This window comes from Aythya ferina (assembly GCF_964211825.1).
Source record: "Aythya ferina genome assembly, contig: HAP1_SCAFFOLD_47, whole genome shotgun sequence".
NCBI classification, from domain to species: domain Eukaryota; kingdom Metazoa; phylum Chordata; class Aves; order Anseriformes; family Anatidae; genus Aythya; species Aythya ferina.
In genome coordinates this window covers 774,338-785,917 of record NW_028181456.1, presented here as the reverse complement: position 1 = coordinate 785,917, position 11,580 = coordinate 774,338, and the positions used below count along the sequence as shown (strand labels likewise).

Here is an 11,580-nt window from a genome sequence, read left to right as displayed (position 1 = left end):
ATAAGTGTGAGAGTAAGGGTATTGGTAATGATAAGGGTGAGGGTTAAGGATAAGGTATAAGGATAAGAGTATTTTAATTTTTTAATTCAATTAATTTTAAATTAAATTTTTTTAATTTAATTAATTAATATTTTAATTGTACGAGTAATTGTTAGGGTAAGTTTAAGCGTAAGTGTACATTTAAGTGTTGTTGTATGGCTTATTTTAAGGGTAAGGTTAAGTGTTAGCGTAATGGTTATGGTTAATTATAGGGTTAGGGTGAGAAAAACGTAAGGTTAAGTATTAGCTAAAGGTTAAGGGTAAGGTTAATGTTAAGAGTAAGTGTAAGGTTTAGGGTAAGGGTTAGGGTTAATGTAAGGGTCAGGGTAAGGGTTGGGGTAAGGTTTAGGGTAAGGGTTAGGTTCAGGATAAGTGTTAGGGTAAGTGTAAGGTTAATGGTAACCGTAAGTGTAAAGGTAAGGGTTAGGGTAAGGATAAGGGTATGGGTAATGGTAAGGGTGAGGGTTATGCTAAGAGTAAGTGTAAGGTTTAGATTTAGGCTAAGGGTAAGTGTAGCAGAAAGGGTAAGGTTTACGGTAAGGTTTAAGGTTTAGGGTTAGGTTAAGGGTACGGGTAAGGGTAAGGGTACGGGTCAGGGTAAGGGTTAGAGTAAGGGTAAGGGTAAGGGTTAGGATAAGTGTAAGGGTGCAAGCAAGGATTAGGGCAAGAGTAAGTGTAAGGGTAATAGAAAGGGTTAGGGTAAGTTTAAGGGTAAGGGAAAGTGTTAGGATATGTTTTAGGGAAAGCAGAAGGGTAAGGGTTAGGTTAAGTGTAAGGGGAAGGGGAAGGTAAGGGGAAGGGTTGGAGTAAGGTATAGGGTAAGGGTAAGGTTATGGTTAAAGGAAAGAGTAAGGGTAAGGAAAAAGTAAAGGTAAGGATTTGGGTAATGGTAAGGGTGAGAAGGGTTAGGGTAAGGGTTACGGTAAGGGTTAGGTAACGCAGTGTACAACCTGGGACGTCACACGCAGAGCTGCCTCTGGCAAGGTGAGTGAGGAACAGATGTAGCAGTTGTTGTGTTGTAGGTCTCACTGTTCCTCTAAGCATCCCCTCTGTCTTTTAGAGGTGTTGTAGCTGTTTGAAGAGGGTAGATTGAAGCATCTGCCTCGGGGGCTGGTAAGCGGCAGAGGTAAGGGAGCAGATGAGAGTAACTTACCTAGTTGTGCTGTGTCTTTGGATGCTGCATCGGCCTATGCGTTTCTTTTTCTTTCACAGGTGTCTCGCACAGGCTCAAAGGAGCAAACTGCACTCTGAAGAGCTGTGTAAGAAGAGGGGCTGGTCATGAGCTGGGTTGGAGCAGAACGACCAAGTAGCACAAGGTGACTATGAAAGGTGTCCGTCTTGCTTTGCAGGTGCCGTGGCAGGCTCTCCACAGAAGTGGATAAGGATATGAGATAAGGCCAGAGAGCGACAAGGAGCGGCACGTGCAGGGATGGTTTTGAAGCGCTGCGGTGGCTTACTCTTCTGTTCATCAGGTGCCACAGGCAAGGTGGGTTGTAACATCAGTCGTTATATTTGCATGAAAGCAGTTCACTTGAATGCCACAGTGCATCTGAGTAGGGTGTTCTAGCAGAACAAGCTTGTCTGGCACAGCGGTGCCTGATGGCAGTGTGTTTCCTCAGGTGAAGAGGTGCCTGAAGCCCCATCCTATCTAGCCTGCACACAATTATCTGAGAATGAAAGCTGCTTTCCAGTAATTCAGAAAGCCAAGTTACGTCTCAGCCTTGAGCATCTCGGGCTTTTGGGCCTGTCTGTAACATTTGGCACCAGCACTAATACTTTTTTTGGCATATGTTTAGCGTTTGGGGCCTGTGTCTGGGATTTGGGCCCTGTCTCGAACCACTGGGGCTTTGTCCTGGGTTTTGGAGCCTGCCTCTAGAGTTCAGGGCCTGTGATTAGGCTTTTGGGGTCTGTGTCTGGGGGCCGGTATCTGGGGGCAAGGGGGGAGCTGCTTGTAGACCCTTGGGGCCGGCATTGAGGGGGTTGGGAGCTGACTCTACACCTTTGGGGCCTGCTTCTGGGGGCGGGGGGGGGGTTGAGACCAGCATCTGGGGGAGGGGTGGGAGCTCTTTGTATTCCTTTGGAGCCTGTGTCGGGGGGCGGGGGGGGGGGGGGGGGGAAGGGGAGGGTTGGTTGGGAGGTGCTTGTACACTGTTGGAGCCTGGGTTGAGGGAGGAGGTTTGGAGCTGCTTCTACACCTTTGGGCCTGGCATCGGGGGTAGGGGGTTGGGTGCTGGTTGTAGGGGCCTGTGTTTGGGGGGGGGGGCTTGGGACCTGCGTCTGGGGGAGGGGTGGGAGCTGCTTGTACACCTTTGGGGCCTGCATGTGTGGGGGGTCAGGGCCTGTGTCTAGCGGGCTGGGAACTGCTTGTACAATGTAGGAATCTGTTTCTGCAGGGTAGCTGGGAGCTGTTTGTACAACTTTGGGGCCAGCATCTGGGGGTGGCTGGGAGCTGCCTGTACACTGTAGGGGCCTGTGTTTGTGGGGGCCTTGGGGGCCTCCCTCGGGCGGGGGGGGGAGGAGGGTTGGGAACTGCTTGTATAGGGTAGGGGGCCTGCCTGGCAGGGGTTAGGAGCTGCTTGTAGAATTTGGGTCGCTGTGTCTGGGGGGGCGGTTGGGGCCTGTGTCTCAGGGGTGTTGGGAACTGGTTGTACACCTTTGGGTCCTGTCTCAGGGGGGGAGCTACTTGTACACTTTTGGGGTCTGTATTTGAGGGGGGTTGGGAGCTGCTTGTGCACTTTTGGACCTATGTTTAGGCTGGTTGGGAGTTGCTCATGCATTCTAGGTGCCTCCCTTTTGAGAAGGGTTGGGGCCTGCATCTGTGGGTGGTTGGGAGCTGCTTGTACACTATAGGGGCCATGGTCTTGGAGGGGGGTCTGGGCTGTTTATACACCTTTGTGGCCTGTGTTTGGGGGGGTGGGCCTGTGCCTGGGGAAGTTGGGAGCTGTTTGTTCACTCTAGGAGCCTCCATTTGGGGGTCTTTGGGGCCTCCCTTTGAGGGGGAGGGAGTTGGGAGTTGGTTGTACACCTCCGCATCCCGTGTCTTGGGGGGGGTGGGGGGAGTGGGACCGGTCTCTGAAGGGGCGGGTTGTGAGCTGCTTGTACACCTGTGTCGGGGGGAGGGTAGGGGGGTTGGCGGGGGTCGGGTCCGGGTCTTGGGCCAGTGTCTGGGTGGAGTCCAGTTCTTGGGAGGGGGTGGTGGGGTAGGAGCTGCTTGTGGGCAGTTGGGGTCTGCATCTGGGTGTGGTTGGTGCCTGCTTCTGTTGGCAGTTTGGGGCCTGCTTGTAGACTTGTGCAGCCTGGGTTTGGGGGCTTTTCTGTAACGTTTGGGGCCTGCATTTTTGCTTTGGGATGCATCTTGAGCTTTTGAGGCCTAGCAGTAGCATTTGGGGCCTGCATCTGGGGCTTTTCTGTAGCATTTTGGTTGCGTATTTGTGATTTGGGGCCTGTATCGTGGGTTTTGCCTTTTTTGTAGTTTCCATCTTTGTGTGTGTGTGTTTCGTTGTTGGTTGTCTGGGGTTAGGGGCAGGTTGGGGTTTGGATTAAGGTCAGTGTCATTAGCGTTAGGGGGTTGATAATAAGGGTTAGGGTTGTGGTTAGAGTTGTTAGGTTTAAGGGGAATAAGGATTTCAGGGTAAGGGGATCAAGGTTGTGGGAATAAAAATGTTGTTTTTGCGCAGTTACATCCTGTAGAGGGAAGGAAGGTGGTATTGAGATATGCTTGCAGTGATAAGACAGCTTAACAGTGTGAAATGAGTTCATCTGATTCGTGTCAATATGGAACAATGCTAGGGCCGCATGATATGATGAAAAGTCTGAGAAAACCAGAGTGGTTAATATATATAGTTCTTGAATCTTGCAAAGGAATGGTCCAGCAATTCGGGTCAATAGGGGATAAGAGAACAAAGGGGTTTCAGAATAACTGCTAACTATTACAACTGTTGCATGGGACACTATGCAAGTGTCTGCCATCCAGCCAAGATGGACAAAGGAGATGGACAAGAGAAAAGCCTGGGAGGAAGACTACGAGCCTTCAGTACGAGCGGCCCCCAGAGGGACCACCGGAGACTGATAACGCCTGCACCAGTGGGAGGGTTTGGATTCTGGGAACTAATTAGAATAACCCTGCCTTTTGTAGAAGTAGTAATGAATATGTATTAGCCTAGCAGCATAAAAACCAGCCGCCTGATGTAACTTGTGTGCGTCTTGGTGGAGCAGAGACTCCTGGCGCACCCAGCGCTGCTTGCTTACCTCTATTCATTTAATAAATTGTAAATTTCAATTGCAATCCTATTTGGGACCCAGTCATTTATTACAAGTGGGCTCTCGTCCGGGAGGGCTTTGGTTCCTGATTTCTGGTTTGATCTAGGAGAGGCACCCCCACCATTTGGTGGCTGCTGTTTGAGTCAGGTCGGAACTAATGGCATCTTAAACCTGAATAAAGGTAAGCAAAGTTTCTGATTCTTTTTTTCAGCTCCCTTGCCAGCTGCAGCACTATATTTTGCCCATAATTGTGTGTGTGAAGGTCCGAACGAAGATGACGGAGTCGTAAGCATTTAAAGCGTATACCGTTCGGTTGGGTGGGGTTCGGTTGCCTGTGTGTGTAAGAGTGTGACTGAGATGGAACTTAGTTCTGAAGCGATTGTGGAGGTCTTCTAACCGCGGTTCCAATCTCCCGTGAGGGACTTGGCCGGTGAAGGACCGAAGGGATTCCTATAGGGTTTGTGGGTGTGTGATAGGTCCTCAACCCCCTGCAAGACACTCTTACTAAGGTAACCAAGGGCTGTGGGAATTGCCAGAGTAAAATTCCTAGATGGGTCAGACAAAATCAAAGACCAGAGACCAGAAGAAAGGGAGCAAATTACCAGTCATACCACCAGAAAGTCCATTAGGAATAACGATTCGAAATTGGAATGATAGGGACCCCAGAAAAGGAAAAAGTAAATTAAAAATGGTCCAGTATTGTGTGACAGAATGGCCAAAGGAGCCTTTAAGACTACATGTCTTTTGGCCTGTTTTTGGATCCTTCGAAGACTGGATTTGCCAGGCCTTAAATATCCATGTTAATTCAAAGGAAGCTTTTAGCCAGGAAGAAAGTGATTATGCAGGATTATGGATCAGGAGGACTTCACGTCCTTTTCCAGCCTCAATATTTACACTAAAAGCAGGTAAGAAATTTGAAGAACAAGAAGAACATGAAAAAGAAAAAGAAGATAAACGTGAGCCGTTGGATAAGCTACCACCTCCATATCCTAACAATCCACCCCCGGCGGCTCCCCCTCCGGTGGCTGTGGTATCGCCACCAGTACCACCGTTGCCCCAGCTTCCACCACCAACAGCACCAGAATTAGACCGACCTCCGGCCGCATGCAGGAGAAGCAGGACGGATGTATCTGAGAGGGCTTCTCTATATCCCTTAAGGGAGGTAACTGGTGTATAACTGGTGCGCGTCTTGGTGGAGCAGAGACTCCTGGCGTACCCAGCACTGTTTGCTTACCTCTATTCATTCAGTGAATTGTAAACTTTGATTGTAATCCTATTTGGGACTTTTATTTATTATAACAGACAAGCTTGTAAAACGCAGACAACCAGAATCCTTACAGCAATTAGGTGGAAATCATGGCGTAAGAAACATTACCACCTCAAAGAGTAAAAACCTCAAAAGAAATGTGACTTGTAACAGGCCAGCAGCTGTGTATTTTCTGTGAAGCACCAGCTAGATTATGAACCTTGAATAGCACAGTTAAAGGGGAAACAGGGGAGGGTCCCGGTCCTCGGCAGAAAAAAAAAAGTGTATAAACTGTGTATGGAATTAGTAGGCACCCTCCTGCTTGTGGGACACCCACCATTTTAATCTCGAATAATAATGCTACTGTACTGAGATCCTCGACTCAGCCTATGCTATTTGCTACAGATAAGACAATGAACAAACATTTATGGTGTATTACCCTAAGTTTTTGGGTTAGGGTTTTTTGCGTCTTAATGTTTTGGGGTTAGGGTTTGGAGCGCCCTAAGTTTTTGGGCTAGGGCTTTGAGCATTCCTAACGTTTTGGGTTGGGTTTGGGTTTTGAGCATCCTAAGATTTTGGGTTGGGGGTTTTAGGCATAGGTCTTCAGGGGTTTAGTGTGGTAAATAGTTTGGGTTAGGTCTGTAGGGGTTTCGAGGTTTTTTTGGATGTTAGGGCTTGAGGCTTTTTTTGTAAGGGCGGTGAGGGTTCCAGTGAGTGCTGGTAAATGCAGTTCTCGAGCACTCGGCCTGTGATTGGCCATGCTGGCTGTGCGGGGAATGCTGGTAGGTGTAGTTTTCCGGCAGTGGGAGGCCATGTTGTGTGCCCAGAGCATGCCGGGAGATGTAGTTCTCGGGACTCCGGACTTCCGGGAGGCCATGTTGCGTACCCAGAGTATGCCGGGAAATGTAGTTTTCGGATTCGGGACTTCCGGAAGGCCATGTTGAATGCCCAGAGCATACCGGGAGATGTAGTTCTCGGGAACTAGGGTTAGGGGCTAGGGCTGGGGCTAGAGTTAGGGTTTCGGGTGAGGGTTGGGGTTGGGGGTTATTGTTAGGCTTAGAGGGTTAGGGTTAGGCTTAGAGGGTTAGGGTTAGGGATAGGTTAGGGGTAGGTTTAGAGGGTTAGGGTGAGGGTTAGGGGTTAGGGGTTGGGGTTGTGGTTAGGGTTAGAGTAAGGGTTAGGGTGAGAGTATTAGGGTTAGGGTTTGGGTTCAGATTAGGGTACGGGTAAGGGTTAGGGCAAGGGTAAGTGTTAGGGTAAGGCTAAGGGTAAGGCTTAGGGTGAGGATAAGGTTTAGGGAAAGGGTTAGGTTTAGGGTAAGGATTAGGGTAAGGGTAAGGATTAGGGTTAGGTTTGGGGTAAGAATAAGGGTAAGCTAATGGTTAGGATAAGGGTAAGGGTTAGGGTAAAGGTTTTCATTTGTTAAAGCTGAAACGCAGTATGCAATCTGGGACGTCACAGCCAGAGCTGCCTATGGCAAGGTGAAAGAGGAAAAGATGGAGCAGATGTTCTACTCCTAGTTTTTTCTTTATACGTAAATAAAAGTTTGAGCTAATTCCAGTTGGAAGAGTTCCAATTACTTGCTTGGTCATAATGTCTTTTAATATTGAAAGCTGCAGCAAAAGCATGGGGATTTTTGCTTCTAGAAACACCCTAGTTCTCTTGTCTGCACTATGCATGCTTTTGAGCTAAAACTGATTAAAAAATAAAAAGAAAAATCACACACACACACAAAAAAAAAAAAAAAAAAACAAACACCACAGCTGCTGCTGCTGCTCTCTTCCTACTTCCTTGTGCTTTGCCCCTTCCCTTCCCAGGTGATTGGATTTGGGTGCTAGTCGGGGCCAAATGGTATGTGAGTCCCAGGCATCCCCTCAGAGAGCTCATTCTGCTTGGGCTGCTCTTTGGGGTGTTTGTTTTTCCTTCGGTCAGTTGCAGGCTTCTTCAGGTGGATGAGAGTTTATGGACTGATGCGTTTCCAAGTAGCGAGGGGTACGCACATCTTTTTGAGGTAACAGCTAGTAGGATCTGTTAGAATAATGTAGTACTTGGTGCCTTTATTGCATGCAGTTCTTTATCAGGTGAGTAACTGTTGCGAGTAACTGAAGTCAATGTTACTTGGTGTGTTTGCTATGCAGTGCCTGTGCGGACTATTGCACGAGACACAGCTTTCTGACATCTGGCCCAGCAACTACTAAAGAAGGGGAGGGGAGAAGCTGAAGAACGACCAAAGGACAAAGCCTGGGAGGAAGACTACGAGCCTTCAGTACGAGCGGCCCCCAGAGGGACCACCGGAGACTGATAACGCCTGCACCAGTGGGAGGGTTTGGATTCTGGGAACTAATTAGAATAACCCTGCCTTTTGTAGAAGTAGTAATGAATATGTATTAGCCTAGCAGCATAAAAACCAGCCGCCTGATGTAACTTGTGTGCGTCTTGGTGGAGCAGAGACTCCTGGCGCACCCAGCGCTGCTTGCTTACCTCTATTCCTTTAATAAATCATAAACATTAATTGTAAGCCTATTTGGGACTCGGTCATTTATTACAAGTGGGACCTCCCGATGGGTGGAAGCTGTCGGGATAGCTCGGGATGCTGAGGCGTGGTGCTGCAAGGAGGTTGGTGGTCGGTGGCGCCCTGGGGCAGGCCGAATTGGGAGGGGGCGAGGTGGCGGGTGGTCGGTGGCTTCTGTGGAAAAGGCGCTTGTATGGGGGGGCTGCGCATTCAGAGGAACCTTGACAGGCTGCAGATAGGGGCAGGCAGGAACCTTTTGAAGTTCAGGAGAGGGAAATGCCAAGCCCTACCCCTAGGGAGAAACACCTCTGTTTACCAGCACTGGCTAGCTCGATACTGAATAAGCATTTCTTCATGGAAGGGGTGCTTTGCTATTAGAACAGGCTGCCCGGGGAAGTGGTAAGAGACCCGATCCTTAAAAGTATTGAAGAGACATGTGGACATAGCCCGGGAGTCCGGCCTCCGGCAGGGCGGGAGCTGGCTCTTCCGAGCCCCTGTGCTCCGGTCTTGTGCGACGCGTTTGCAAGCAGCACCGGGTGCCGGGTCCGACATCGGACGGTTCGGGGACGGCGATTCCGGGGCCGTCGGCTAGCGGGGGCCGGCTATGTCGTGTCCCGGGGATCCGACTTCAGGGGGCGTGGGGGCCGGCCGTGCAGTGAAGCGGGGGGCTGGCGTCCGCCGGCTTCCCAGAGAGCGGGCTTTCGGTCCCGTGCGGTTCGGTGGCCGGCCGTCCCGAAACCCTGGGCACCGGTCTTGTGCTAGACTCCGCGGGCTCCGGGGCCGAACTCGGCTTCTCGGGGCCGGCGGTCGCGGTGTCCAGGTGTCCCGCCTCGGGCGGCGCGGGGCCGGCTGTCCCTAGCAGCTGGGTTCCCAAGAGCTTCTGGGCTCCCAAGCGTCGCCCAAGACCGGATCCCAGAGAATCGGGACGGCCGGCCGCACCGCTGCGACTAGCACAAGCGTCTCCCGACAACGGAGCCCAGGAGCTTGCGAGGGTCAGATTCCGCGCCCCGGGATAGAGAAACGGGGAGCGCGGGTCGGCCGGCCGCAGCTTCGCACGGGACCGAACCCCCTGTCTCCGGCACGGCCAGACCCCGAGCCGGCAGACAGCAGCCTCCCGCTTCACGGCACAGTCGGCCCCCAACCCGCCCGAGTTCTGATCGCCGGGACACGGGACAGCCGGCCGCGCCGCCCGAGGCCGGACACCTGGAGCCCGGGACCGCCGTCCCTGACAAAGCCAAAGTCGGACCCGGCCCCCGCTGCGGCTAGCACACGCGTCGCCCAGGACCGCAGCCTAGGACCTCGGGACGGTCGCATCCCGCGCCTCCGGCAGGAGCTACCCGGGAGGGCAGGACGGCCTGCCGCAGCTCCGCAAGAGACCGAACCTGCTGGATTCCGGGACGGCCAGAGCCCGAGCCAGTGGGCAGCAGCCTCCCGCTTCACGGCTCGGCAGGCAGCCACGTCGCCCGACTTCGGACCCACGGGACAGCCGGCACCCGCGCCGCCGGAGGCCGGACACACGGGCCTCGGCATCGCCGTCCCCGAACCGCACGAAGTCACACACGGTCTCCGGTGCGTCCAGCACACGCATCGCAAAGACCGGAGCCCAGATTATAGGATCAGCCAGCCCCGCGCCGCCCGAGGTCGGACCGGGAACCCGGTGCGCTTGGCACATGCGTCGCCCAAGAACGGCGCCCAGAGCCGCGGGATGGTCGTGCGTCACTCAGCCCGAGTTCGGACCCCCGGAACACAGGACAACTGGCACCCGCGCCACCGGAGGACAGAATCCCGTGCCCCGGGATTGTGTTGTATTTTCTCCCCCTCCCTCTTTGACGAGAGGGGGAGTGAGGGAGCGCTTGTGGTGGAGCTCGGCTGCCCACCTGAGTAAAACCACCACTGTCCTTTTTGGCGCCCAACGTGGGGCTCGAGGGTTGAGATAACAGTAGTATTGATTGAAGTATTTACAACTAACATATTGGTTGTCATAATGCTCGGTTTTCTGGTAATACTTTTCTGTGTGGATATGTTGTATGTAGCCCACTCTGTTTTCTTTTTTCCTTTACATCCGATCGGAGAAAATGTTGAAGTCTGTGCTTGTTTTTTTAACATGTTGTGCTGTAACATACTGGCCTTCAGTTTGGTTTGGTATTCAAGCCCGGCATTGTTATCCTCCTGGTCTCCTGGAGATTATATTATTGACAATATTAAGAATTACAGTGCCTTCTTTTTTGCCCCCAGCAGTCAATCAGTGAATAATATCGGGTGTGGTGTCTTCTACTTTTCTCCCTGTGGGCTACTTACAGCAGCCTTTCAGTATCTTGGATACCCCGGTGAGATATTATCCTCCTCTTACTAGGTGTAGTGTTTGTCTTCTTCCCCAAGGCAAAGCAGTTTATTAAGAATATTATCCAGGGACCTGTCCCCAGACAAAGTTGTGGGTGGCAAGGTGTGTGGGGGGATTTGGGCAGGTACCTATCACGGTTTTCTCCTCCAATGGTTCTAAATTTCACCCCTGAACAAGTACAAAATCCAAGAAAGTTGGTAGAATGTTTGAAAGATGTATGCCCTGACCCTGGCAATACTAGAGAACTCCACCAGCTGGCTGCACTCTGCTGGGGTCTGGCTTACGCCTATCAGATGTCAATTAACATTGCCCAGCACCCTCAAGGGGATAGGGAGGTTCTTGAATTTGATGATGAGACAGCACACACTGTGACCACCCCAGAGGACCGACCATCTTTGGTATCAGTCGCCCCCGTAGTAAAGACAAAACAGTGGAAACGGAGATCAGGTCGTTTAGTAAGGGAAGGAGCGCCTCCTATGGATGAGGGAGAAGAGGAAAAGGCAAGCGGCTCTAAAGCAGCGTTATCACGGCAACATCACGGAGACTGAAATCATAGATGAATCAGAAACTACTCGGTCTCTATCCTTGAGTGAGCGGCGAGAAATACGAAAAGCCTTCAGTCGCCGTCCAGGTGAGCACATCCTCACTTGGCTGCTTCGACGCTGGGATAGTGGGGCCAATACCCAACAGCTAGAAGGCAACGAAGCCAAGCAGCTGGGATCCCACAAGCCTCTGGGAAGATTGAGAGGTACAATGGACTGTTAAAAACTATGCTGCGAGCATTGGGTGCTGCGACATGGAAACATTAGGATATAAACCTACCAGAGGCCACTTGCTTAGTTAACAACAGGGGGTCTGAAAGCCGTGCTGGTCCTGCTGAAACAAAACCACTACACACTGTGGGAGAAGCTAAAGTCACTGTAGTGCAGTTGGGGAAGTGGATGGGGAAGGCGGCGTGGGTTGCCCCTGCCATGGGAAAAGGCAAACCCACTCGTGGGATTGTCTTTGCCCAAGGTCCAGGGTATACCTGGTGGGTGATGCAGAAAGATGGGGATATCAAGTGTGTGCCTCAAGGAGATTTAACACTGGGAGAAAATTAATCTATCATCCAAGTTATGTGTTGTAGGAGGACACTACAGAACCAATGAAAGGTCAAATTTGCAAGGAACCAGGCAAGTGCAA

The 11,580-nt window shown here is 51.4% G+C and overlaps 1 long non-coding RNA gene across 1 annotated transcript; it reads left to right on the top strand.

Moving 5' to 3' along the window:
- The first annotated feature begins 7,309 nt into the window (after positions 1 to 7,309).
- Positions 7,310 to 8,068, top strand: LOC311428357. Its single transcript, XR_014687656.1, has 2 exons — positions 7,310 to 7,556; positions 7,684 to 8,068. It is a non-coding gene; the product is annotated as an uncharacterized lncRNA (long non-coding RNA).
- The last annotated feature ends 3,512 nt before the right edge of the window (positions 8,069 to 11,580 follow it).